Source organism: Amblyomma americanum, chromosome 10, assembly GCF_052857255.1.
Source record: "Amblyomma americanum isolate KBUSLIRL-KWMA chromosome 10, ASM5285725v1, whole genome shotgun sequence".
Taxonomy (NCBI): domain Eukaryota; kingdom Metazoa; phylum Arthropoda; class Arachnida; order Ixodida; family Ixodidae; genus Amblyomma; species Amblyomma americanum.
Genome location: NC_135506.1, coordinates 56735850 through 56761803, shown reverse-complemented (window position 1 = coordinate 56761803; position 25954 = coordinate 56735850). Strand labels below are relative to the sequence as shown.

General features: G+C 45.8%; 1 long non-coding RNA gene across 1 annotated transcript; it reads right to left on the bottom strand.

The window, feature by feature from the left end:
• Positions 1-13565: 13565 nt before the first annotated feature.
• Positions 13566-21570, bottom strand: LOC144106311 (uncharacterized). Its single transcript, XR_013308969.1, has 3 exons — positions 21354-21570; positions 19171-19241; positions 13566-13765 (listed from the first exon to the last, which is right to left on the bottom strand). It is a non-coding gene; the product is annotated as an uncharacterized LOC144106311 (long non-coding RNA).
• Positions 21571-25954: the final 4384 nt, after the last annotated feature.

The window sequence follows — 25954 nt, the reverse complement described above, 5'->3', positions numbered from 1 at the left end:
TTTTTTATTGCGTAAGATCAAAAAACAGCGGTTTGGTATCTCTATTGAACAATAAACAAATAGTATTAGGGTAAATCCATTCAGTTTGGAAACTGGGTGCAAGATAGTCAACGACCACTCCACTCATGCTTTAAGCTAGAATTCTCCGTGCACACACGTGATCTGAAGAAGGCCATAATCAGAGGCGAATAAGTATGGCGGCTACTAGCCCCTTGCTTCCTGCTGCGGATATTGATCGAACGCTGCCTCACCGATGCCGGCGGTCTTGTTGCCGAGGAACTCCTCTGTGCCGTTGGCAAAGAGCACGTGGGTGTTCTGGCTCGTCTCCGATTCCTTCCAGGCAAAGCCGCTCTTCGGCCTCGGCACGCTTCTGCGAGAGGAACAATTCCTGGAGCTGAGAGGTTGCTTTGCTTGAGAGTGTAGCTTAGAAGACAATTCTATCGTGTGCAACAGGTATGTTACAAACAGCCAGTGGCGCAGCCTGTGCGGAATGTCCATCGAGCGGGAAAGAAGTTCCTCAAGACTGGATGGCCTCCATGGGGCGGTTAATTAGTTGGGTGCTCCGGAGTGAAAAAAAAAATGCTTCTCATTATATCGTACTGTTCCTGGCGGTATACTTTTCTTTACATATGAATGCGAAATAGAGATCTCTACATGCGACGCGCCACTTTTACACGTCACCGTTTCAGCAGAGTTTCCGGAAAAACCCCGATTCATAAGTGACATCTACAAAAGTGTAGTGGAAAGTTTCACCTGTATGAGTGTCGTTCGTATAATAACAAAAACACATAGAACAACTTTCATTTCAAAAATTTGTTCGAAACTGCGAATGCATTCATGTGGAAAACACTCTGCAATACTTTTTCCAGAGATCTTTCAGCCTTAACTTTAGCTTACGTTTTTCCTACACATTTACGTGTCCCCGCTGTTATCTGCTGTCATGCAATATAGTATGACCGTAGTAAATGAGTACTGAATGGTCTCACCACTGGCCAATAAAGTTGGTCCAGGTTCTAAGGCTTCTCCAAATATTAAGCACGGGAATAAGAATGTGCGATCTGTGTAAACTTTATCTAGGCCACGTCAACCTGAAGCACATTAGCTAGTGAGTCGACCACTGGAAAAAGAGGGGTTTGGAAGTGTACGGTCCATCAATGGCTGTCATTTGTCCCCGAACAGAAAGGGAAATGTTGCGGCTTCTTCCGATCCGTTGGGCCATGCATTCTAAAGATCTGGCCGAAATGGACGCGACTGCTATTCTGAAGCCACCGTTATTGTTTTGTTGACTAAAGGTTCGGCGTAAGGTAAATCATGCCGCTTAAGCCCCAGAACACTTCTCGGTATGCTTTTCAGGTATACGGTACGTAGCCTTTTGAAGCCTTATGAATGCCAGGCTACGCAATTTTCGTTTGTTTTTTTCAGCGGCAGTTAGGAAACAGGCTTCTTCCTTTAAAACAGAGTCATCTTCGCTTTCGACGCATTATGTCGGAGGAGAAAAGACCTCATTAGCAGGATGTTTAATGAGGCAGTTATCAAAGCGAGCCTGCTCTGTTTTGTGGGGCAGAACGCCCTACATATACACCATAAGCTGTCACGTGATCTGTTATGCTTCACTGTGGCGGAACTGGTGGGGCGGAAAGCTTGCGAGCTCCTTTACCATGAAGGGTCATTGAAGAAAAGTTTATACTTAAAACTAAGGTGAAAAGTCCTAGATCCAATAAACGGGAGCCCCAGCAAGGAGGACCAGAAACAAATCACCCAACTCGATACCACTGAACCATAGTTAGCAGAGGTGATATTATTATCAGCTGAATGCGTGCGCTGGCACGTCGTTACAAATCACGCCGACGAAAAGAAACCAGGGAGTGTTTAAATTATGTTGTTCAGTACTGTTATGATTGGGCCATGGAAATTAAAATGTTTCTTTTTCAGTTATAAAGAAACAATTATCCGCTAACTTCACCTATGTTTCTCATAGCACAGTATTACGAACTGTATTCAAATTCCAATAACTGGGCATCTTTATCACATCCTACATGAACTGGACGACGCGTGTCCGGTATGTAGGCAAAAAAAAACTATGATTAAGCTGCTTTTCTCTTAACTTACGTTGCATTGCTCACTTCCCTAAATAAAGCTTCTAGAATACATTCTGCTTATACCCCTCCAATATGGCAACGGCGCCAGGTTGCCCTGCACAACGATCAGCGGGGCCACGATTGAAATTCTGCAGATAAATATGCGCAATTCATTTATAATCGATGCAGGCAATCTGACTGACGTACTGAACTACTGTATCAACTTGGTATTCAAACAGTTGCGCGGCTTGAAATTCTTATAGGTATCTTTTCTCTTTGCAAACAGATCCAGCTCCAAATCCAACGAAACCATATGTTGCTTGCTCGGAGTTGTGGGTGATTTCGGCACAGTAGCAAGTGCTGCATGTGCTCTTAGTGCAGCCAGTGATATAGCCGCCTTGCCCCAATCAAGCGAGGAAATAAAACACTCCGCGTCGTAGATCTCTATATTTTGTGTAGCAAGCGCCCCACCAGGATGATGTTGATATTCCCAAATCTAAAGCACTATATCAAAGCTGGAAATGGTTTGGATATTCTATTGCAGTTCTAGTAAAGCAGAAGAAGATTCGTCAAAAAGGTGGAACACCTACTTCCGAACAAGTCATTGAATATTACCCCAAAGATATTTCTATGGTAAACCAATCGGCAATTTCCTGTCACAAGCACTTGCTACCTCCTCACAAATTTTTTCGAAGCTACAAAACATTTTTTTATAAGCAGTGCCTGAATGGAATATATTAAACGCTTCTACTGTACTCTAGCTGACAAACATATTTGTGAAGCTTGCCGGCCTGGATGTATCGGCACCATACATAAGGAACTTAGTATAAGTGTCAGCGCTATATTTTTCCGGTTTCATAACGGGTATTCCTTGCATCAGTGTTCTTGTTTTGCAACACCTCCCCATGTAAAACCCTTATTTGGTTGACAAGTATGGCGAAAAAACCCTCTGTCTTGTAGGCAACCGGTACTAATCTGATCTGCAAATATTGAAGTATTGACGTCCATTTATTGCGGATTACCTTATTGTTAGCGTTCTTCCAGATTCCGGTACGCTAGAAGCCGAGAAACATTTCGCATTCAAGGTGGCGGTTATTTTTAGCGCTATTTCTCACCGTCCTTCAGCCGATTACAGTTACTTGATCCTCACCAGCCGCTTTCGGCATTCGCATTGCTTGCGAACCTTTCTTTACGTCCTATTTCCGTTATCGGCGCGTTGTGATTTCATCCACTACACTGCCTATGTCAAATCCGTCCTGATTATTTCGGCTGCTGTATAGCCCTTGTAGAATTCTTAGGATGCATTAAATATTTCGTCTATATTTGTAACGACACAGCACTGCTTATCTCTTTGTAAGCAGATTTATTATTTTTCGGCGCCTAGTTATCTTTGGCCGTTTTTAGACTAGTTCGCCTCTTTACAGCGTGTCCTATTATAAGCTTAAAGTAGTTCCTTATGTCCGTTACTTGGAACTTTTTGTTCAACCTACAGTTCAACCAACTCTATTCTACCTAGCGGCTTAAAGGTATTTATGCTTCGCCGTTTCTTGATGACATTTTTTGTTTCCTGAGAGTGCTTTCCAGTATAATTTTTTTCCGCATTGCCCCCTACCTTACTGTTCATTCAGTAATAAAATTTTGGTGATTACTATTCGTCGCTTGAGCCAGAAGCTCTTCGTCTTTCGTTAACTCAGACTATCTGTTCCCACTGCCTGCTCTCCTGCCTGCTAATTTCCCCATCATTTCTATGCCCAACGCTTTTATTTTAGTGATCTCCGCTTCCACAACTTGCTGGAACCTTTTGACTATCTCGTGATCATGACAATATGATACCACGAAAGCCAGAACAACCTTACATTTGCGGCTTTTATTAAGCATCATTACAATGCCTGCCAGCATCTCTTTAATGCTATGAAATTCTGCTATGTTCCCGGCTGTATGCTTGCAGATCAAGAATCCTGTACCAAGCTTGCGCTTCTCGGTAAAGCCTTGGTAGCATAACACGTGTCCGCCCGTTAGCACTTTATTTGTTTCATGTGTCCTCATAACCTCATTACGCCACAAAATATCCCATTTTATATCCCTCCTTCTTCAAACAGCACATCTTGGCTATCCTGGCTGGATAAGGTTCTAGCATAACAAGTTGCAATGTTCTGCTTCTAATGGCGGCCTACCGGGACGCGTATTCTTGGCATCCTTCGCTGCATCATAGGTCTGACCACCACATTGGTCACTTGCTCCACAGCCGCTGGTTAACTGGTGTATTCGTAGTGGTGGCCCAGTAGTACATAAGCGCGGACAAATCCTGTTCTTGTGAGTAGGTGCGCTGTCGCGTCTGGTCGCCGGGATCGCACCACAGCCAAGGCCATTCCTCAACTCTATTGACGTTCGTATTTGCTATCTATTTTTTTATTCGGGTGTAAAATAACGGTGGCAACACGATCGTCTTACGTTCATTTCTGATGCTCTACCTCTGAGACATCATTCGGCCTTCGGCACTCAAAATGTGTTCATTTTTGTCCTGCGTATACACAGGTATGAATTTCCTCCTACAGCACAATAAATGATGCAGATGGCACTAACCCATTCGTCAAGAAGGCCGCCACGGCCGCCGTGTCCAGGACCGGTTCGAACAACGGCCTCCCACCGCCATCAGCGACGTAGTAATAGCCGTTTCTGGCAGCGCTGTTCGCTACGCGCATAGTATCGCAGCCGGACAACAGCAAGGCCAGGATGGACACGATGTCTGCTTCTTTCTGTGGCTCGAACTTCGTTGCCAGGCGCAGGTACCGCTCGGAATGTCGCCCAAGCAAGCATTGGAGCGTGATGTTGAAGAGCTCATCCACGGAGCCCACGTTGTCTAGGGCCACTGCCAGAGCTTTGACTTCCTCTTCGAAGAACGTCCTTGCCTGAGGAAGCACGAAAGCGACCGCGTTTAAACGTGACTGCAGCTGCCCTGCATTCTTCCTTTACTTTTTCCAGGATTCTAATCTTTAGATTTTTTTCTCGAGTTTTATTGCACAAAGTGGAAACTATAGGGTTCCTGTCGCGGAAACCAACGTGAGTTTTCTCAACTTGGCCTTGCTCACAGTTACAAAGATCTAGAGAATTATGCTCCTGTACTTTGCATGAATGGAAAGCAGCCCGGTATCATTGACGCCGCGCACGGATGTTCTAAGTCCAAGTGACGTCCACTTAACTACTATGTGCATGAAGCAGCGTTTTCCGTCGCTGAAGCCTATATGTCATGTCTAGTCTCTAGTTACCCAGCAGCCAGACCTAGCGACTGGAAACTAGCGGTGCCTGTTAACGTGACAACCATTGCAACGCCACAGTGATATCTACCCTTATTCTCACGTCATGAAGCCACAGGCTGTCTGCCTTGTTCCTGCAGCACGAAAAAGAAGTCTGGCAGAAGAAACACTTAAAGGGGCTCAGAAAGGGGCTTTAATAAATTTACTTTATGCCTGGAATGTTAAAGCACGCCACTTCGTGAATATTTCTCAGCAAAAACTTTTTTAATTCGCTTTCTAGAAGCTGAGTTATCTGTGGTCAAAATTTGAATTTCAGCGTCTGCGCGCCTTTTCCTTTCCTCTCGCCACTTTTTGCACGCTGGAAGGTCGGCGCTCCTCAGCCGGCCCAACCTCTGGGGGCAGCGCTTCCTGCACCGCCGGGGCTACGCTGCTTATTGGCAGCGGCCATGGTAGCTGCCTGAAGTTTGAAAGAATCTGACCAACAGCCATCTTTGAACTTGCGTACGCAGGAGTGAGTGACGGAGGAAGATGCGAGCATGAAGAAGTCGCAGGGAAGGGCTCGCCAACTGTCGCGCGGGATTGTAGGTTCTCTGCTGCGTGTATATAGAACTGCATTATTTCGCTGAGGTGTAGAAAGTAATACCGGTGTGATTTTCAAGCCGCAAGGTAATGTAATAGGAAGTAGAGTGAACGCCAACCACAATGCAGCCTTGGGATCCGAACCTACGTCTTCCGCATGACGTGTAGAGTGCTGTATATCAACGCTGAGCCCTGTGTTTTATACGTCGTCATGCGTGCGAGGTCCACTTAGAAACGTGACTTCGCGTCGCCCCCGTGTGGCCTACCAGCCGACACATACTTCAAAGAAGTTGACTCCTCTTTTGTTAGTAATTCCGCGCATATTCCCAGGCAGCTGCAAACTGACCTAAAAACATGGCTAAGCGGTATCCTACATAGCTCATAAATTTAAACGAAAAAAATTGTAAAGTTACTTGCTGTGTATTAGCTAGTAACTCTTTAGATCACGTTACTTCTTTTAATTCTTAGGTGCGCAGAAATCTAATGATATCAGCTGAAAGCAACATGCTTATTATACTGATAGCAGCAGTTATCGCGTGCTTGGCTACTGGCACCGTAAGTTTACTAAAAGCGCCTGTTTCTGCGTATTTGACTATGTACAAGACATTGTACGCCCAATTTGTGGCCCAGGTTTGGGAACTTGCAGCCTCATTCCAGATGGTTCTGAATAATCTGGCGCGCTTCATTCTTTACTAGTACAACCACACTAACAACATAAATGAATGTAATGCTGTCGCTGCCATCTTTTGAGACCATGAGAACGTTTCGCGCTCTAGCTTTTTTCAGATAATTTGATTATGAGCAGTTGATGCATGCATTCATTTCATAGCCATCTTATCGCGCATCCCGCATCGACCATCGTTACAAAATAGACATCAGTTTAAAAACCAATGCCCTTTGTCATCTTTTATTTTCCCGCGTTCATCGGAACCGTGGAATCGCCTTCCGACTGATGCCACATTAATACAGGATCACGGCTTATTTCGTTCATCACTCGTAAGATATTGGAACGGATTCCTGACATCTTCAAATGAGTATGTTACTTTCTAAAAAAAATTAAATTAATAGAAAGTAAAGACCGACTGTTAGTTTATTTTCATTCCTTTATTACTTGAAAAAAATGAACATAACCATGAGGCGCAAATTTATTAAAGGTGCTCTGAAACACCTTTCGAGGAGAGCACAGCAGCCCGCTCAATCACTGCACTGTGTTGTCATAAACACCTAAGCCAAATAATCCTAGCAGCGAGTCTTCTTGTTTGAGTTCCTTGATCTCTGTTTGTATGTTTACTCCTCTTGTGTTTGTTGTTCGGTCAAGTCTGTAACACTATTTAATAACGCAGTTCATTAATGACAAAGCATTAGAAGATTCGTCCACACGAAAACTATACGTTAACCAACAAGTCACGGAATTAGGTGAACCTCTGACTTGTCGAATGGGTGTGACGTCATCAAAGGCGGCAAGATTTGATATATTAACCAGCAATAGTCAGTACTAGTAATTGCAACTCACCTACTACCGAAGAGCGGATTACAAGTGGAATATAAATGCTACTTTTACTGTTGAAAATGTTACTGTTACTGTAAATGTTACTGTTGAAAATTAGAGGTAACATGTCTGCTTTAACTAAATAATGATGTTACTGATACTGCTATGTATCGGTCTTCTTGCCTTAGTCAAGCTGCATGAGCAGCTTTAAGCCAGGGAGACCCTCCAGGCACTTTCTGGAAAATAAACCATGAATTTAAAAGCTTTCGCACTACTCAGACGTAAGTTTCTTAAATGATCCCGGTAATTTTCTCGGTTTCGGTTTGTTCTGATTTAGCATGTATTCGTTTTTTTACGCCTGTATTTATTGTTCTGTATGACCTTTTTGCTTGCCTTAGGTTTTAACGCGAGTTCTTAATTCTCGCAACGTACCATGCATCGCTTCCATTTGTAATGATTTCGGGCTTGAAAGAAACTAAAATGAAATCAAAACTATACGGAAGGTGATGTCACCGTCTGCCAACCTCAGCGATATCGACACCGGTGATGACCTCGGTCAACTTGAGCGCAGCCCCACGGCGACCCGTGAAGAGCAGATATCCATCCGGGTCAAAGCAGAACCGGGACTCGGCAGTGACTTCGGCCGCCGCCGCGAACAGATCCTCCAGGCTGGCAGCGGCAATACACGTCCACGGGGCCGTGTCTTGGCAACCCAAAGCGCCGCTCAGACTTCCCAGAATACTCAAGCGCTCCTGGAATTCGAAGAACGTCACCTGTGTAGCTGCACTGCTTTGTCCAATTTACTCCTACCTTAGTCTGTAGCACGGTGGTCTGTAATGCCACAGAGATTCAAGATATCGTGTTATGCGGTTTTGAATCAATTATTAACTAACTAATAAATTATTAATCAATTTTAAAGCTCATATTTATTTATTTATTTATTTATTTATAGTCCTGCAACGCCACAACGGCGTCATTGCAGGGGGGACATAATAGTAAAGCATATGCCTAAATGATCATGTTACAAATACTGAAAGCAAGCAGTGTACCGCAGTTGTTAGCGGAAAAACGGAAATTTCGGCGGATTACATGATCGGGAAGGTATTATTTTCGTTTCAAAAGGCGTACAGACCTGTCCAGGGCTCGCGTTTCATGACATCAATGGAATGCTAGAGCTGCTTTGATCAGCTAGCGAGTGATACGGTATTCTCCTTTCTGTCACTTCTACAACAACGCTTTATAGTAACTTTCGCTACAGCATCCCCATTCCGCATTTACTTTAAATATATTTTTTAACTGCGGTATTGGGGTGAAGCAGCTTTCATTGCCGATAATAGTGTGTTACATCGCGAATGTAGCTCCGAGGTCAAGTATAGGGAAGGTTGTAGATTCTTTGGCCGTTAAATGGTGTTTGAGCTACGACATGGGCAGACGCTACTGCGCATCAAAGCTCAAAGCGCTTGCCTTATGGAGACGCCTCTGCGCACACTGCTGTATTTCTTAAAGTGATAACGCATTGCTAAGTTGGCTCTAAAACAAACCGCACAAGAAAACGTGTTCATAGGCAAATGTGTTCAAGAAAACTTCCTTATGTTAAAGGGTTGATCACCTTCGCACCACCGACGGCTCTGTGATCGCAGCTTCCTACAAATGTATAAATATCATAGGGGGCCTTTAACATCTGCTCTAGTTCACATAATAAGCGATGACAACACTCTAAAATAACTGAAGGGCCCATTAAACGCATTGATATATTTCCAGAAAAATTATTTGGCGACGTACTAAAAGCGCTGTCCCAAATAAACCTTAGCCTGTTCGCTCCACAAGGCTATAGAAATTGGAGGCACCCTATCTTGGTTTCGAAGTTCCCGCCACCAGAATTCTCTGCTACATTTTTACAAGATCAGCGGCTCAGGTAGTAACCTGGGTGAGGCTATTCGCTTTTCTTACGTGGCCTTCTTAGCAGGATTTTTGGACATTGTGGCCACAGCAGGCAGTAATCGCTGAAGCGAAAGATTAGTGCGGTGTAAAAACAGAACTCGCCGTTTGTTTGGTGACTACGGATCCAGGCAGGGGACCCTCCAGGATGGCTCGTTCGCACGTAAGGTTAAGCGCGACAGCCGCCTCCACCAGCAGGTAGGCTCCCGAGCCGTGGCCCACCAGCATCAGCCTCGAAGGGTCGGCGCCGAAGGCGGCCGCATTGTTTAGGGCCCACTTGACGGCTGCCATTGTGTCCTCCACGGCTGGAGGCACTGCGTCCGCCGGTCGGAGAAATCCCAGAAGGCCCAGTCGCACGTTGGGGGACATCACCACCACTCCGCCTAAGCCAATGTCGGTCGCAGAAATCAATAATAATAATAATAATAATAATAATAATAATAATAATAATAATAATAATAATAATAATAATAATAATAATAATAATTGGTTTTGGGGGAAAGGAAATGGCGCAGTATCTCTCTCATATATCTACGGACACCTGAACCGCGCACGAAGGGAAGGGATAAAGGAGGGAGGGAGTAAAGAAGAGAGGAAGAAAGAGGTGCCGTAGTGGAGGGCTCCGGAATAATTTCGACCACCTGGGGATCTTTAACGTGCACTGACATCGCACCGCACAGGGGCGCCTTACCGTTTTGCCTCCATAAAAACGCAGCCGCCGGGGTCGGGTTTGAACCCGGGAACTCCGGATCAGTTGCCGAGTGCCCTAAACACTGAGCCACCGCGGCGGGTGCAGGAATCAATAACAGTTCACTTTCTGGGGTGATAACCGGCGCCTCCTCTAACGCGGTTTTAAGACTGCACTCCTAACGATCGCGCCGCTGATATTGTGATGAATATACAACAATGGCGAATTTAAGCTAGCTATGTCGAATAATTACCGCATTCCAATCAATAAAAGGATATTATGAATAACAGTAAATTTCCCGTAAGCTACAAATGAAAATGAGATACCAGTACCGTTTCCAGAGGCTGTCTTTCTAAGGACATTACGATGGCGTCGACTGCCTTTTACTCGTCCACATCGCTGTCTGCTACCGGTCGGCGATCTTTTAAGTCCTTGATGCACTCGACGGCATCACTTCCATCATGTATTTGTACAGACTGGCGTGGGAAAATATACTCTTATTAGCTTGCAAATTTCGCAGCACTGCGTGCGCCGTTTAGTACTGCACTAGAGCAGGGCGTAAGAACTATTCCTTACGCCTTGCAAAACTAAACAGAGTGGAAGAACGCCAAACATTCTAATTATAGCACGAAGTTTCCCTCCATGTACTTTCCACGGTGCGAACAAAAAACAAACCAGTAGCTTCGTAAGAAATTTCAGACACTGCGCAGCTGTGGTAGTTTATCGCCGTGCAATTTTCTAATCACTTCCATCTGTTTAACTTGGCACTCGGCTAGGCTGAAACTAAAAGGCGATCGATGAGCAACATAAAACAAATGCAGTGCTTGCGTGTCGCGCAAGTATTCGAATCAACCCAAATGAGAGTTAGCGTAAGCAACGTTTGAAGGCACTTGGCTGTTACCGTCTTGTTTAGTGGCTATGCCTCCCAGCTGAAAGGCATGTAATTCACGCTTGTGATTCAGGTATGCTCTTTCTCAACATTAATACAAATAAAGCATCTTAGATATGCTCTTGAATCTAGCGTTTATGCGTAGATATCGGAATACATTGTGGCGCTTTTATCGTGATAAATCGAAATTGAATATATCCCATGCAAAGAGATGCCACCGACGCTCGAATGCAGGCTAGCATTCAGTACTACAAACCATCGCGCTTGTCTGAAGCATCCGCTGTACTAAAGGGAAGTGGCCAGAAAACAAATTTAGTGCAAACGGTGGATGGTAAGATAGCGTCCACGTGGCCACTTGCAGTCACTTCTCACCATTTACATTGTGTGCAGCCTGGTGGTCCAGAAGGAAATACGGATACGGCGACGCCAAGGGCAAACAAGCTTTAGGTGGTTTAGCTCTGGTTAAACCTGGAGTGACGCGATAGCTACAGCTGGCCGAGTGGAACTTGGTCACGTGACCAACCACGTGCCGAACCACGTGATCAGCCACGTCACGGCGCCGCCCGCCGGCAGCTGCTCCGCACCACGTGACAGCGTGGCAACGCAGCCAAGGGATGGGGGCGTCGCCACTCTGGAGGCTCGAAATGATACGGTAGTGTAGCTAGCGCTACAAAATTGGCGGTGGTTTAGCTCTGGTTAAACCTGGATTGACGCGATAGCTACAGCCGGCCTTGCGGAACTTGCTCAGCAGCTGCTCCGCATCACGTGACCAGTCACGGCACCACGCGACCACATGACCAACCACGTGACAGCGTGGTGGGGCAGCCACAGGGTGGCGGCGCCGCCACGCTGAAGGCTCGAAATGATACCGTAATGTAGCTATCGCTACAAAAATGATAAGCGTGGCACATTAGGAAGAGTTCAATACGTCCGTTGCTGCCAAGCACGATCACGAAGTGCACAGAAAGGGGGGCAAGCGATGACGTATTAGACGTTTGGCCCGAATGTTTTCTTAAAAAATCACACCACACAGACACACAGTACAAAACCCTCTCTGCGCCTGGTACAAAGGGTACGCGACGCTCTATGCCACGGCCTTGAGGCACCTGTCCTTCGAAATTCCCTCTCACGCACAGCCAACTTAGTTTGCGGCAGAAAAAGTAACGCATAGATCGACTCGATTCGCAATCCTTTTAAGGTTGTGGGTGATGCGATTCGTGTGGGCCACACTGACAGCTTTATCATGTTTCTTTCAGCGCAGTTCAATTGACAGTCCTGTCTGTCTTCGTTCAAAGCGAATATGATTGTCACATTTTTCTTTGTTTCAGGTAAACAGCAACGCAGATTATTTCACAACTGTCGAATTAGTTCGCGGCAATGGATGCTTATGAAAATTATAACGCATGTCACCTTCTGCTGCCAGTTGTTCCCATGTTGGGACAATGTTGGAGCCGCTCTCGAAATACTTCGCATCTATCGCCAAGACCAGTGGCCTCTTGGCGCCACCTGTCGGGGACTGTGCAGGTGCCCAGATGTTCATGTGGAGGCAATCCTCGCTGCCCACCACGATTCCACCCGCTATCTGGGGACATGGTGGTCCACAGTGGACGGCGTCAATGACGCCATCTTTGGAGACGTCCAGTGGTACAGGAGCTTTGAAACGCGACGCGTCGGCGGTGGTGAGAGCATACGGCACTGCCAGCCAACAGTTGAGCTGCACACCAGCAACCTCAAGCGTGATGCCTATCACCTGTCCCACAGTGGTGTTTACCTGCGGCGAACCAACAAAACATTTCTTTTTTCAGAGTAAGCGCTCACAGTACGACAATCTCGCGTAATAAACTGTTATTTCTGCCACGCTTCAGTAATATGCAAAATCGAACAATTAGAAAATTTCTAAAGAGGTTGAAATTTTCCACTAATGGAACTGAGCCACGAGGGTTATGCATTATGTTGCATGCATAACTTACGATGGAAATTATGAGGAACGATTATTGGAGCACGCACAAGACGTGCGCAAGACAAGACAAGAATGAAAAGGCAACAACACTCAGCAAAAGTTTGATTTGTCCTTTGGTCGCATAAACATGCGCTTTCGTATCTGCAACGAGTGACTGTCGATCGTTGTAAGTGCGTGCGCATATTCCAACAAATGTCTATGCCTACGTGAGCTCGTGCAGTGGATGTGATTCTAGTTATGAAGGTAATTTCTGCGCAGGGCGTGCAACTGCCTCTGATGAGAGCACCTTCGCTGCGCTGCACGTGTAGGGTGGGGAAGGGGAGTGATAGGGACAGAGTAGGGGTCGGATACATCCCTAGCGATGAGGAAAGGGGCACGGCACATTTCGGCACCAAACTACAACACGGTGGGCAAGACGCGAGTATGACAGGTTGAGCGCACACTGTTGAATTTCAGCGATGCTCGAATGCGATGTTGGGGCGGAGAGCACGGAAGCCCGCGCAGTGGTATTGTACTCTCTGGTCTCGTCTTCATCACTCAGCGCCGTTAGCAAAATACTACCATATGGCACCGACTAGCTTCAGAATATATCTTTACGAAATGCAGTGAAAAGAATCAAGCAGCTTACCACGGGTGTGCTAAATGGCACAATGGGACTATGAGGGCATTTCGTGGCGACGGTGGTGGTGGCGGACACGGTGGTGATCTTCGCAGTGCTCAACGATTCTTCCGTTCTCGCTGTCGAGGTACGGCGTGTAGAGCGGTTTCCTCTTCTCCCGGTTGTAGTCTTTACGAGGCTGGTGCTTTTGTGGTGCCACAAGATAGTGCCAACGATGGCGGCGACAATCAAGACGACCACCAGGAGAACTCCGACCATCAGCAAAGCAGGCCTGCACTCCGCAGCATGGGGCGTGAACTGCGTCACTAAGCTGGGGCACTTGTCGAAACTGGTATAACTAAACTGGCCAGAAAGAAAAACTTGCGCGGTAGATTATGCTACCGCTGGACCACCTCCCACTACTGGTAATGCATGCGCGTTGCGCAGTGTGACCATGCATACATACCGAGAGTCGTAAATGCGGGCAACTCCCTTTGAACCTCATGCTCTCTATTTTCTCGTCCTTCGTCTCCAACTTCTTCGGCTTCTTTTTGTTGCAAGCTCCCATGGTTACGCTGCCAACGATGCAGTGGATGCCCCATGTGGCGATATGGCCCATCTACGTTTATAGAATCATCGATTATATCCATTGCTATCCAAGTGAGGTGTTGCCTATTTCCTTTCTCATCAGCTCCTAAGCAGACCTGTACCAGGTTTTTCATAGACTCCGTGCCTCTCCGCGGACAGAAGTGTGCAGATGCAAGCAAGTCACAATGAATGCCTCCTGTGTACAGCGTGTGTTACTGTCATCAATACGGATACGCTTTGGTAAGCTGAACAGCGCATTTCTGCTTAAAACTTAACTCAATTGAATCTGTTTTGTTATTCGGCTGTAGTTCATACAATCAGACTGTAACAGTTCCCGTTATGTGAAATTGAGTTCACGAATGCATTTATTCCTTCCAAGAAGCTCCGTCCTCTGCTAAAACACTCACTCCAAGGCCCACCTGGAGTGCACGGCGAACAGTATGCGTACTCATAAGGGCCTCCTCCCCACCCCATCCGCATTTATAACAGCGCAGAGCACGGAAGCTATAGATTTGGAATACAATTCCAGCGCACCTTAATTCCATTTAGGCGCCTCCTGTTTTTTAACGAACGTGCAGAACAAGAACTGACCCAAGCACTATTTATATCAGCAGCAGCCTGAATCACCTCCAAAGCAAGACAAATTCCTCTCAGATTCATCTTCAGTTAAATGTTCCTGTACGTGACTAATCCCTTTGAGAATAGGAGGCAGCCAAAAAAAACATAAAGGGTTGTAAACTCATTTGTGGCGAGGACGGTGCGTTTTTTTCTGTTCATTCAAGCAGCGTCTCTAGAGCGGCAGCGCTTGCGTCCTCAGACTTTCTTCACCAATTCAAGGAGCGCAGCGCATTCTGGTTTTCGGAAAATTGATCCCAGTACTTTCGGCACCAGGGTCAAAATCTTTGCCTGTGCGCCACTAGGGCGCAGCAAGCACAAGTTACCGATGCAAACTAGTAGCCACTCGAAGTCGCAATTAATTTGGAGTAAAAAGTCCACGCGTACAATTTGCCTGACAATAAAGATTTCTCAGGTCCCAACGCATGACTTTGTTCTTCCTGGTTAAGGTAGTTTTGTTTGCCTTCTATCCGGGCAACAGACAAAGGGACGTAGAAATTTGCCTCTATAGCCATTTTCTTTCAATATTAGGCAGAATCTTGATTCAGTGGAACAATAGATGTAATGTTACCAGCAATTCGAGAGAGCCTTCTAGATCAATTCTTTGTCATCGTGGGAAGGCTGCAGATAAACTGACAACTGGAACTTTTTCTGGTTAGAAAGCAACGAGGCGGCAGTGATGGCTCGATATCGATATTAATATTTACGGCAGCAGAGGAAAAGCAACGACAACGAAGGAACACATAGACAAGGATGATGCTGCTCTGACAACTGAACTTTATTGGACACGATCAATTAATTATAACCTCGATTCCTGCACTTCATTCATTTCCTTAATCTTCATCTGTCTGCGTTGTCCTGCACTGCATCGCAACATTCGTGCCTGAGTTCCCCTTCATTGCTGTCGCGTACTCTCATGTCTCATAGTTGGCACACCTTCCTATCTGTCCTATGTACTGCTTTCCACAGAACAAGGGGATCCGACGCACAATGCCAATAATGGTGTGCGATTTCGCATTTTAATTTGCTCTCCTGGCCATTCACCCGCGCGCTCATTCCTTTGGCCTTGCTTGGAGCCGTGGAAATGATATTAATGCCGCATCTTTTATCCGAACTTCACAAGAACATGGTTTAGCCCATGGACGTAGGGTACAACGGGAAAACATTATTTGCATAGTTTCTTAATTCAGGCTTTTCTTTCTTCTGCCCTGGTTATTCTGCATCACGAGGCTTTCTGCTATGCTGCATGCCGAAAAAGAATAGAGTCAAACTGATTCGAGAGCTTTTAGAATCCTGAGTCATCCGCGATTCCAGGGAGCAGCGTGTCTGCACACCATCTGTACCTCTACCATAGAGGGATGTGAATTGCCTGCGCTACGATGCAGGCAGATAAAGATAAAAAATTGACTGAATAAAGCACGGAAATGAAGGGTATAATTAAGCGGGCGTTTCAAATCAAATCCAGTTGTCAGTGCAGCATCGCAGGTGTCTTTGTGATCCTTCGTTTTCATTATTTCTTCTCTTCTGGAGTTTCATAATAAATGTACCATCTAGCTTAGCAATTTACCTTTTGATTACGTTCGATATCATATCTTTATATCAGTGATTTAACCTTAGACCATTTGCTTACGGCACCAAGCGCACAAGTTTGCTGGCGCGTGAGACAGAGTACCGTGTTGGGAAATTGTGAATTTGATTTTTGGGCAATATTCCTCTTTGTTTCGACAAACACGTACGGCATTCATCACCATCCTGGCCACGTCTACTGCACGAAAATTGCTCCTTACGCAACTCTCCACTTAACCCTGTGCTGTGTCAGCCGCGGCCAACTTATTCCCGCAAACATTTTATCTGACTGCCCACATAACTTCCTGCCGCCCCGTGGTACGCTTGCTTTCCCTTGGTTATCCTGTTCATTATCCGTAACGACCTTCCCTTATCTAGCCTTCGCATTGCATGTCCTGCCCAAGCACATTCCTTTTCCATAATTTCGACTAGGATGTCTATTAGCCCGCGTTTGCTCCTTTCGCATCAAAATATGTATCTAAGGTCTGTGTTGAAAAGAATATCCGGTGGGAGTTTTGTGCATCGTGGTGCCCAGTGTTAAAAAGTTTCCATGGACGCAATAGTCGATACTAGTTTGAAAACGCATGGCCTCAAAAACAACACTCGGACAACAAGAGCACTTCTGTCCACGGCAAGTCGCTTCATCATAAACTGTGTTCTAAGGAATTTTTCAACATAGAGTACATTTCATTAAATCGAGTAATTTCTCGTAAATATCCACACCAGAGCAGACCCCGCTCCGCGGTTTCAACGAGCACCTCAATACATTTTTACCGAATCTTCGCAGGTAAAAATATTGTTGGAGAGAAAGCGGCATGAAACTGCAATTTTTCTGGATGCGTCAAAATAAACTCTCTCATGGGCGACAGCTAAAGAGCCTCTTGCAGGCGCGAAATGTACAAATGTCCAAGCGATCGCATATTTGTTACATGACGTCACAATACTGTTCACTCCAGTCAAGTATTAACTTTTCAGTAGCCATTGGAAAGTTACATTGCAGCCCGGTAGATTACTCATCTCTCCTTGGTGGAATATAGGTTTTGACACAGCGACGAGTAATTGCATACTCGCCGCAAAAATACTGCAAAGGAAAAATACTGACTTCACAGCTTGCACGGATCCATGCTGTCAGGATAGTGATCGCACTCCCATAGTCTCTAACACATACCTAGAGTATTCTCATCGCTTAGAAAGATCGAGCTCTACGAGCACGGCCAGGGCCGTATACAGACGCCTGGACATTGCCTGCCCTAAGTAGACGTATTCCTTTTCACACTTCCAGCAACTCGCTACCACTTGCGAATAGCTGTTGCCTTCCGAGATATTGAACATTACTCTGGTTTACTGTATGTCAATTTTTAGACTCACCGTTCTGCTTTGCCTGTCTACCTCATTGATCATGCTTTGCAGCTCATCTCCTGAGTGATTTAGCCACGCAATGTCATGAATGCAATGTCACTCTTACCCCCAACCGTTCCCAATCCAAGCCTCGAAACACCTCCTGTAAACAGGCGGTGAATAGCATTGGCGATATCGTGTCTTCTTGCATGACAACCTTCCTTACGGGAATTTTATTGCTGACTTTATGGAGGACTATGGTAGCTGATGAGTCATTATATATATATATATATATATATATATATATATATATATATATATATATATATATATATATATATATATATATATATATATATATATATTCGAGTATCTTTACATAACGCTACTCTACACACAAAATACATACAGGCCCCCATGCCATGGTGCGGAGAGAAAGCCGCACTATACTACATCACATGAGGAAAATACAGCGCGAACAGAGACGACGGACGAAGAAGAGGTGCACAACAGTTTTTCTTTCGTTCGGTGCGAGCGCAAAGGGATTCCCGTTAAGCAATGTCTGCGGCTACCTTCATGATTACGTAAGTGCAACTGATCGATCACTTTGTTAGCTGTATACAAAATTTTCTCGCATGTCCAAAAATGATCGACTCTATTCCTGGTAATTCACATTTCTCTAATTAATTTGACTATTCCAATTTTTATATTGATTTTGTCTTCTCACGCCTAATTTCCCCCGCGCAAATACCTCACTGGGATCATCTACTGAACCTTGGCTAATCCCCCTGCATGGGTATGTGCCATGCTTACGAAGAAGAAGAAGAACAATAACAACAACAACAACTAGCGCTGTCTCGCAACTCCGCGAGACAGCGCTTGTGGTGTTGTGCACCTCTCCTTCATCCGTCGTCTCTGTTCGCGCTGTATTTTCCTTTAAAATGAACGTAACCTAAATTGCCCAACTTTCCATCCTACCACATGGGGATGCCAATACAACCTGGCAGTCCCAGTCATATTACAATACCAAGGTAGAGCAGTGCGAGGTGCTGCTACCCAGCTGGGAACCCGGAGATCAGCTTTCACTTGTCAAACCGGCCTAAGCTGCCGCAGGTTCCGCAGGAGTCCTCTTCTAGGGACTCCACCCATGAAGACTCCCTAAGAGCAGTGCATGAACGTTTTGTGTACATCTCTCTCTGTTGGAGATAACGGAGGTTAGATTCCGTTGCTTCTGATCTTGTGAGTATCATTCAACTGTGAGTTCATGTGAAAGTAGTCAATGCTTAGAAGCCTGATATTGCTGACAGGTGCATCTGAAGATTTTTATACTTGGGAATGCTGTTTGCTTTACTATATGTTGCCCTGTGTTATATATTGCTTCCTGATGCACGTAGCAGCATTTAGTGGTTATTCGTCGGCTACCCACGTAAGCTGTGAAAAAAGTGCGAGCAGGACACGTTTCGTTAAACTCATGCCTTTACAAGAAAGCGGCGCAATAATTTTCCTAGTTTCATATTGCATTTTTGGAGGTTATGTTGAGCTGAACTGCGCTGTTGATATCACCAGAACTACAACACGAAGGTACGTTACTTGTTAGGGTTCCTGTGCTCAGTGTCCATCGTTCGGGTAAACATTCCATAGGCAGACGGGGTTCCCAGCATCTGCAAACGGGCGGACCCGGTTTTATTAGTGTTTTAAAATTTCCCTTTCGCAAAGGTTTTAGCATAACTTGGGTGTTGTCGAGATAGTGAAAAAAGAGAACATCTCAATAATCTCTACGAATGCGATATTCAAAACCTTCGGCTCGTGCTCTACCTAGCACAAAAACGGCAGCAAGGCGCTCCAACATTTTACGGAGCTCTGCAACTTCTAAAACTGCTATTAATTATCCAACTTTGTGAATTCATGTCTCTCGTGAAAGCAGCGTCAATGCTAATAAGGTCACTCACCAAGCCGTTACCTGCAGTTCAACTCCAGTCTTCAGCAATGAAAGCCATGTTTATGCCTTTGGGCTGCCTTATTCTCATGTAAAGGTTTAAGCAACTCTGACGTTTCTTTGCCATTAAGTAGGCAGGTCAAATGTCAGTTATCATGCTGTACAGTCGCGAGAAAAAAAGATTAGAACTAATGACGTGCCAGAGGAACGGCAGATAGCAACGTTCGGCACTGCCGTTACGAACACGTCGATAACAAAAGTGACAGATGTGTTCGCAAAGCACGGCGCTGCGCCAACCGTGCGGTGCAGTTTCCACCACTCCGGTGACGTCACTGTACTAATGTTTTTTTTACTCGCGACTGTACGCTGCAAGGCGAGCGCTCATTAAGATCTAGAGACCAACCCTGCTCAGAAACTGATTCCGTCATTGCTTGTATTCCCAACTAATACATCATCCACCTCACATCATTGATAAGTATTCAGGCTCAACCAAACGCAGTTAATAATGCGCAACGCAGACTAGAGGAAACACACGCGATATTGTGATATAGTTCCGCGAGCGCAATCACAAAACTACGATTACCCTGGGCTAGAAAGTTGATGGTGAGGGCATTGGGTGATATATGTTTACAGGCTGACGCACCCGAATGGGATCCGGGATCCCTTGATCACTTGGCTAAAAGCCAACCACAGCGAAAGAAGACGCATTATGCGAAGACCAAATCGACGATACTACAAGGTCATCACGGAGAATATCAAGGACTTCTTTGGTAACAGAGTCTTGCATGCGAAAGGCTTGGAGAGATGTCTGATGCATCCCTTGCCGCCGCCCGCTAGACGCCAACGTTGCTAGCGCCAAATCGCCATGCTCCCTTGATCACTTGCGCGTCCACTACGCCTGGGATCCGCTAAGCTTTCCAAGGAGGAGAAAAGGTGCAATATAGTTTGCTCGAAGCTCGCGATTCACACTCGTGTACACCAGCATTGTTGTGCTGGGCGTCGCGAACGTCTACACTGTATGCGGAGGGCAAGCGCAATATTTGTAACAAGAAGCATCTATTGTCACATTGCTATGCGGTACTCAAAGTTAGCGCTGCGGCTTTGCATGCAATGCTTGATGTACCGGGTGTTTCACTGAACATTTTCAAAAATTTCCAAAAATAGGCTTCTCGTGGTAAAAATACGGCTTTTACGGCAGCTCTGGCGGACACCAGAAAACCGGTAAGTTTTCTAAACTAGTAAGCTTGTTAACTAGTATTTAATAAGTAACTTTGTAAACAATAGAGTATGGCGCTTAGAAATTAGTGATGTGTAGCCGGTCGTTAGTAATAGCCATATAGGTTTTTAGAATTTCAAAAACACGATTACCCTCGCCGCTGTGGCTCGACAAAATTTGGCTGCATCGTTCAAAAATACGTGTGCTTTCGAAAGAATGCAGGCAAATCAATCCCTCCAGTGTAGGTAACAAACCGAAGAAGCAAATTTTTCTCGAGCCACAGCGCCAAAGGCAATAGTGTTTTCAAAATTCTAAAAACTGGTATGGCTATTGCTAACGACCCGCTAGAGATCCGATTACAACTAGTCGCCTAATCGACTACTTGAAGGTTGACTACAAAAATTCGTTAACCATCTTACTACTTCAGATGATTCACCGGTTTTATAATATTCGCCAACACTGATAATACTTGCCTCAAAAGTCATGTTTTTACCCCAAAAAGCCAGCTTTTTAAATTTTTCGAAAGTGTTCGCTGAAACGTCCGGTAGAGCTGTAGCAGTGGGGGTCGATGTGATGAGACCTCGGATGATACATTCATTAAGAGGAATCAGGAATATTCACCGGCGAAAAGCGGCCTATGTTCCTCAATCGCGGCCCCCGAGGTGATTGCGGTGGCGATGAAGGAAATGCGAAAGCAATCGAAGGCACCGCGGAAGGCGAGAGATGAGAAGGATGATGACCAAGCGTCGACGGCATGGCTGGCGCCGCAGGCTGCGTGCCTTGGACCTGCCGCTTGGACAATGCTGGTTCGGTACGCGTAGTTTCCCTGGCGCCGGCTGGACACCTGCATTCGGTCGACAAACCCGGGACAAAAGTAATGTAAGCAAACAAAATAAAACGACGGTTGAAAAAAATGGCTGAGGTTCAACATGGCTTGAACCTAGTTATACGAGTGAAAGGTCTGCAAAGCATGGTCTCCACTGCCTCAAATCAAATGTCAACTTCAAGAGTCAAGGTCAGGAATCCAATGATCATTATCGTATAATCCCGTGGTCATACTACCATAGCTTGGGCCATATACCACCACGAAGTTCGGTTTGACATTATGAGGCATTAAAGGTCAGTGTCGGTGGGGTGCCCACTCTCTCAAATCAAATATCAAGGACAAGGGCAAAGGTCAAAGGTCAAGGACAGGTACCCAATGGTCATAGTCATACGATCACGTGGTCATACTACATAGTTTGGGACCATATATCGCCACGCAGTTAAGTTTGGTTTGACCTTGCGAGGCATTGAAGGTCATTGTTTTATGTGCATCGAAATCGCAATTGTATCCTTCGGAGTAGAGCGCTCGCTCTAAAACGTGCGAATGTGGCCGCATGCTGCACTGACACTGAAGAACGCGAAGGACGGGGCAACGTCATCGCTGTTGGAGTCACTGCGAGTTTCGTGCCGTCGGCATCCTCCCTGGACATTCCTGGTTTGGTCTGCGTCGGTTCTATGCCGCCGGCTAGACAAATGCATCAGGGCAACAACCACACACCCACGTGAAAATCCACAGCCATTATCTTCAGCAGTAAGGTTTCGTGCACTGTATGCACAAAGGCCTACTTGTGCCTGCAGATTTTCTTACTCTTTACCGCCCACATTTTTGCATCCTCAACTCTTTGCCGGCCCCTGCTACGTCTCCTAGCCTTTTGAGTCCATTCAGCTACTTCGACGAGTCCCAGGTCATCAAATCTTTGTATCACACATCTCGCTATGTCCAGTTGCTCATCTTGCTCTTGAGCGGGAATACCTGCGTCTTCATACTATGTTGAAGAGCGTTCGCCAAGATAAAGAGAGAATACAAACAGGAGAAGCAGTCGTACCATTTGTAGAGTTATCTAAAATTCAGCCCTGCCTCATTCCACCCTCATTTTGCTCTCAGCTACATTATAGTTTCTTCCCTAAATCACCCTTTTCTCTTTACTCTCCTAATATTGAACTTATCGGTTTGATTTTAATAGCTGTTTGCGCATTACACAACGGTGTTACATGTTGCGTTAAGCTGCCGTTCCTCCTCCAAATGATGAGATGCAAATAGGCGCTTTTCTTTTGAGGAATATATTGGTAAGCCGCCATACATAACTTAATTTAGTCAGCCAAATTGATGCCTATAAATTTTTATACTCCGTGTTATAGCATTCCCACGGTCGACTACTGTCTTCGGTCTGCACTTCTTATGTACATTTAGAAGCTTTACATGCTGCTCTTTCGCATTCAGGTCATGCAATCGCTCCGTCACTACTCATGTCTAGTCTGGATAACACGCTTTCTCCTTAACTGCGACTGTGTCATACTGGCATTGGTCACATTCTGCGCTTTTCTGTGTAGCCTGATTCGTGATGTGAATGTGAATACCTTTAAAAATAGTGGCCATTTTCCTTTAGATGACAGATTGAAGCTTAGCTGTGTTGTGACTATATTAGCGGAATATCTTTGTTCGAAAAAATATCCCAGATGTGGCTGAGGTACTTACTGCCATTTTTTTAACTCCTCTTTCCTACCGGTTATACATGTTTTTCTTTCAAATATAAGCTGATTATAGTCTTCACTGTGGTGTGGTCGCTATAATTTCACTTGCCTTATAATAGACGCACACCTTGCATGATCCCGGGATGGGTGCACGTCATCAAGCACTTCATTTTCAGTTTCCGTATCTGAGCCCTTCGAGGTCTATCACAACTTCTCTTCAAGACATTTATAGTTATATTGCAACGGATAGTCTTCGTAAGGACGACATGGAGGAAGTGTCCGGTGTGTGCGCGCAATCTGCTCGGTGTTCGCTGTGATCTGTGCCCTGTGCTCCGGTCATCCTTGTGCCTTCCTAGACTTCGGTCCACGTAACAATAATTTAGGCCACTTGTACCAACATGTCCTGCTGTGTTCTGAAACACATTTCTAAGTTTCCAAATTTCTACTTACCTACCTGGCTTGGTCGTAACGTGTAGTATTCTACCCTTCATGTACTGCGCCCTCGCTTCATACATTCGCGTTTCAGCGCCGCCTTCCTTGAACTTTTAAACCGCCCAATTATTGCGAGAGAGTGCCGATTCGTACACATCGACTCCTTTAAATTTGTATCTATTATTATGTCTATCAGCAATGTAACCAGCTATGTCTTTATTGATTGTACTACCTCAAATTTCTTGCTCCGAAAAGCTGCCCCTAAGATAACACGCATTTATTTTTACCATTGCGTACAGAGGTAAATCTTTGCCGTGTTAAACCTTTTGCAGCCCAACTGACGCCTGATATAATAATAATAATAATAATAATAATAATTGGTTTTTAGGGGGGGGAGGAAATGGCGCAGTATCTGTCTCATATATCGCCGGACACCTGAACCGCGCCGTAAGGGAAGGGTAAGGGAGGGAGTGAATGAAGAAAGTAATAGAGAGGTGCCGTAGTCGAGGGCTCCGGAATAATTTCGACCACCTGGGGATCTTTAACGTGCACTGACATCGCACAGCACACGGGCGCCTTAGCGTTTTTCCTCCATAAAAACGCGGCCGCCGTGGTCGGGTTCGAACCCGGGAACTCCGGATCAGTAGTCGAGCGCCCTAACCACTGAGCCACCGCGGCGGCACATATCGCCACAAAAAGCACTTTCAAGGTATCCACACAACACACGGTTTCTACGCCAAACACTCACTTTTTCCAGCCGCGCCTTACACAGAGAGAGGAGTCAACCATCTCCGTCCTGTCTGCAATGGGGATATTGCATTGGAAAATTCCTGCGCAGCCGCTGGGGCTTACAGGTACAGTCATGTTGGAAATGGTTGTCAAATACCTAACTGTGACGCGCAAATCCTGTTCTCATGACAGTGGTGCGTTTCGGCTGCTCATTAGGCCAGTCTTTACAGCGCTATTGCAGCATAGCTATGATAACCTCCATAGATGCCGGCGCTGTTCGCTGATCTCAGACAGCAGCATCCCTCGCCTGGTTGCTGCGCACCCTCAACACTAAGACACGTCTTCTACCTGTGAAAAATTGCTGGTGCCCTGGCCCTCGAACACGCAGGAATTTTGCACATGAGGCAGGCGCCCTACCTCTCCTTCATCAGTTGGTCAAACGATCAGGGGTATCCCCAAGGTGGAGTATATTTGTAATAAGGGAGTAATTACTCATTGGCATCCACCCAAGCGCAGCCATATGACTATAAAGAAAATCTATGTAGCTTTCTCAGAAACTCCGCAGTTAAAGGAAAATTCTTCCTGGTCCAGGGTTCGAACCCGGGACCACAGCTTCACCGGAGTAGTCATTCTACCAACTGAGCTAACCGGGACGGCAACCTTATGGTAGGGCGAGAGCAAATTGATCCATAACTCGAAGTGGGAAGAGTGTTGTTCAAGTGTTTAGGGTTCTCCAGGGACACCTACAAAACTGATGAGGACATCGCACGTGAAGGCCGACGAAAGGAATAGGGCCACAGTCCTGATCTCCACTCACTCCGAGGAACTCGAAGGACGAGTGGGGGCCGTCGGCTCTGGGGGCGCTGCGGGCTTTGTACTCCTGTCCTTCCGCTTGGATTTTCTTTTTTTGGACGGCGTCGGTTCCATGCAGCTCGCTGAAGAGCTGCATAAACAGAGAAAAACCACGGGGGAAAAGGCTGCAAACAAGAATAAAAAGGATTTAATTTCTTCAACAGAACGCAACGTTAACGAATTACATATTCCAAAACGTGGCAACAGTCGCGCGTTACATTTCGGTCCAGCAACCGTAGTTCGCAAACATCTGGAAAAATTCTAGCAGAAGAATGCTTTTCGTGCACCAAACGCATCAAAACGTGGCCGCGATGGTAGAGATCAAACGTCGCACCTAGGGCTTTGTAGGGGTAAAAATAGCCATTTAGCCATCAAGCAGCCCAATAGAAAGAAGTACAGGCTGGTCATCATCACGAGCTTGCCTTGAATGTCAGCATTTGGAAGGCGGGGAATACCAGCGCACTAACTAAATGCAGCGTTACAAATAGCAAGTGGAAGTACGGTGGCCAGCACAAGCTCCACATCAATAGAAAGAGCAGTTCTGAACAAATGTCTACATGAATTTATAGGTCTTAGTAAAATATCTCCTCTACAGTCCGTTATGGTATCAGTGCAGATGTCTTGCTCTCAGTATGATACCCAGAAGTCCCAGGACTGTGGGCAAAAGTAAAGGACCACGCGATTGAACCGTG